Source organism: Cynocephalus volans, chromosome X (assembly GCF_027409185.1).
Source record: "Cynocephalus volans isolate mCynVol1 chromosome X, mCynVol1.pri, whole genome shotgun sequence".
Classification (NCBI taxonomy): domain Eukaryota; kingdom Metazoa; phylum Chordata; class Mammalia; order Dermoptera; family Cynocephalidae; genus Cynocephalus; species Cynocephalus volans.
The window spans coordinates 150,598,216-150,601,521 of NC_084478.1; the positions used below are offsets into that span (position 1 = coordinate 150,598,216).

General features: G+C 58.1%; 1 pseudogene; it reads right to left on the bottom strand.

Moving 5' to 3' along the window:
• Window positions 1–1,738: 1,738 nt before the first annotated feature.
• On the bottom strand, window positions 1,739–3,086 carry LOC134368480 (paraneoplastic antigen-like protein 5; annotated as a pseudogene).
• Window positions 3,087–3,306: the final 220 nt, after the last annotated feature.

Below are 3,306 nucleotides of genomic sequence, written 5' to 3' on the forward strand. Positions count from 1 at the left end.
CAGGGTCCTGCCCTATGGCCTGCACAGGACAGTCACAGGACACTGGAGAACATGGCAGGAAACAAGCCAACAAGCCAAGGAAACTGAGGCATGAGTAAGAACAGGGTGGACATCAGAGCTCGGGGACTCCGGTAGGAAATGCTCAGTTAAGGTCACACACATTCCCACAAGAACAAGCAGCCGGTGGCCTAAATCTTCACTGAGAAAGCGGAGGTGGAGCTGGCGACACTGGACAAGAGCGAGCAGAGCCTTGGCTCCTGGCCTGGAAGCTCACAGCACGTGCCCAGGCCCAGAGGTGGCTGACCCAGTAGGCCAGGTCGCACCCCGGGGTAGACACGAGCCTCACGGGTTTGCACAGACACGATGGCGTTGGGGGGTGGGAAATGGGAGCGCTTGCTTGACACGGGAGTCACCTCGGGGCCAACACAGAGAAGGGTGGGCTTCACAGAACAGGGAACAGCCTGACCCAGGACTGGGAATGGAGGACCCCTCTTGGGAGACCCCGGCAGCTCCACCATTGAAATGGCCTCTTTCCCCCTAATGTCTCCCAGTCCAGTGCAGGTGGCAGCCATCTTCAGGTCCCTCATCCAGGCCTGGGCCAGAAACTCAGGGCTGCCTCCAGGCCAGCTGCCCGAGGTGGCGGGGTGTGGGGCAGGGCTCGGCATCGGCGGGTGCTCAGCTGTGGTCCACCATGCCAGTCCCAGGTTCTCCTTGCCTTCTCTCTCCTGTGGCTCTGCACAAACACAACAGAACGAGACAACACCCCCCACTCCTCCCTCCTCCTCTTCCTCCTCCTCCTGCTCCTACTGCTCCTCGTCTTCCTCCTGTTCCTTCTCCCCTTGCTGCTCCCCCTCCTCCTCCTGCTCCTCCTGCTCCTACTGCTCCTCGTCTTCCTCCTGCTCCTTCTCCCCTTGCTGCTCCCCCTCCACCTCCTGCACCTCCTGTTTTGGAACAAAAACTTTCCTGCACACCCACTCTGGCCTAAGCCAGCTGTGGGGAAACTGGCCCACTGGATACCCAGCACCCCTGCCTGGGGTTCTTCTCCTGCCAGTCTTTGATCTTTTTGCCCATTGAGCCCTGTCAGGCCACAGGGGGAGAAAACTGCCTCTCAGCTGGCATGGGGCTCCCAGGTCCTTTGTGTCCCCTGCCCTCAGCTCAACGGTGCTCCCTTCCTGGGGCTCCCCTAGAGCAGTGTAGTTGATCCTGAAGACAGGCTGGATCCTGCGGCCTCCCCTCTGGGATGTTACTTCTCAGCTTTGCAGCTCTTCCTCACCAGCACTGATTCCTTCTGGCTGGGGCAGTCCCTGGGCGGGCTCTTCCAGGCCCCACACGGCCTGGGGGCTGGTGAGCTTCTTTAGCTCAGAGCACACAGGGTGGGCGTTAGGGCTTGGCGAGATGACTGGGCTTGTGCCTGGGCCAGAGCCCTCAGCTGCACCTTCTTGAGCCTCTACTTTGCTGGGGTCCCCACCCGAGGCTCGGGCGCCCCATGTGCTGGTTGCAGCAGCTCCCCACTTGCATCTCTGGCACCTCGCCAGGGCCCTCAATGAGTCACATGGGGTTTGGTCTTGGTTGGTGGAGTCCCTTCCAGCTTGTGGAGGAGGACAGGGCACAGCCTGGGCCTGGCTGCCCTGCCCCTCTGACCCACTCAAGTCAAGTGTTGGTTGCCTGGGCTGCCCCTTCCCCTTAATAAAATGTCTCTACTGCCTGCTAGGAGAAGCGGTGCCTGGATCTTCTGAGCCTATGCATTGTAGGGCTCGGGGTGGCTCATGGCCCCAGCCCCCGTCTCATTTCCCGATGCTGCTGTCTCCTGCTACAACCTGTGTCCTCCCCAGTGATGGAGTTTTGTCTTCAGCCACAGCACACGCTGCCTGGCCATGGCCTTCTTCCCCAGTGCTGTGGCAGCACAGCAGTCGGCTGCGCTTCAGTGATGGGAGAGCCCCTTCCTGTAGGGTCTGGCTGCTGCTCTCGCCAAAAGACTGACTGCATGGGGACCTGAGCTGCGGGGACTGCCTGCCCATGGCCCCCGCTACTGCCTGCCTACCCGAGGCCTTCTGGCCCCTTCCTACACGACTCTGCTTCTCCTTCATCACAGCCATGGTGGCCTCCCTCTCCTCTTCATCTCAAATGACTTTCATTAACTCCATAAAAGTGGGGTGACAGTCTCGCTGATCCAGGAGATCGAGCTTGTGCCGGAGGGTGGTGGACATGCAGGCCCGAGCTAGAAAATGTTTCAGGTGAATCATGTGGGCTCTAAGGGGCTCTGCTCCACGGCTTTCTGCAGCAGGGGTTCTAAGCGTAGCAAGTAAGCAGAGACTCTCTCCGGTCTTCTGAATGGTCTGAAGAAACCTAAACTGAGAGCTTCTAAAGTCCTCTTTATCCCCAAAGATCTGCTTCAGAGCATCCAGGCACTGCTCCACAGAGATAGAGTCATTGTGGGCCCAGAGCACCTGCATGATGGATAGGGCAGAGCCGCGTAAACTCTCCAGCAGACGCCACCTCTTCTCCACCTCAGGCACTTGCCACATCTGCATCATGTCAGTGACCTGCTCCAGCCACACTTCAAAGGTCTCTTCGCCTGGGCCTGGGAAAGCACTTCCCAAAAACACTTTCGGTTTTTGGTACCATGTGCTATCTTCCAGAGGCTGCAAAACTACTGGTCGGACTTGGCTCGAGCCCTCTAGCTCCATGTCCTCAGTGGACAAGGTGCTATAGGCCAGGGTTTTGGCCACGTCTACCACTCTCCGGCCCTCATCTTTCAGGAAGTACTTTAGTCAATTGATAAATTGTTCATCTGGGTTCCGGGGTTTTACCAGCACTTCCCAGGTGCCCCCATTTCCTGGTATCTGACTAGGGATTGTAGCAAAATTGACAGTGTCAGCCAACTCGGTGAGGACAGCCTTGGCATTGTCTTCCCTTAGGAACGTTCTGCCCAGCACCCTGTACGCACACAGGGGCTTGAAGCCTGCCTTCACGGTCTCTTTAATTTCAGCCTCACTACACTCCACGGGGATGCCCACGATCAGCAGGGCCTTCCTGGGGTCCAGGTCCATGCCCTTGCACCAATCCTCTATCAGTGTCTCCGCCATGGCTCTCACTGCCTATGGACTGATCTAATACTAGGGCACTAATCAGCTCAGAGTTTTAAGAGGACTCAAATAATTCTGAGCCAATGCCAAGAAGGAAGGCAGAAGTGCCCCAGGTTTCCACAGCCTGTAATGCAAAGGGGTGAGAGCATCGTTAACACCCACTCCCCACCTCCACCCAGAGCACCTCCTCTGCCCCCCCCCCCATGCAGGGATTTAGTCC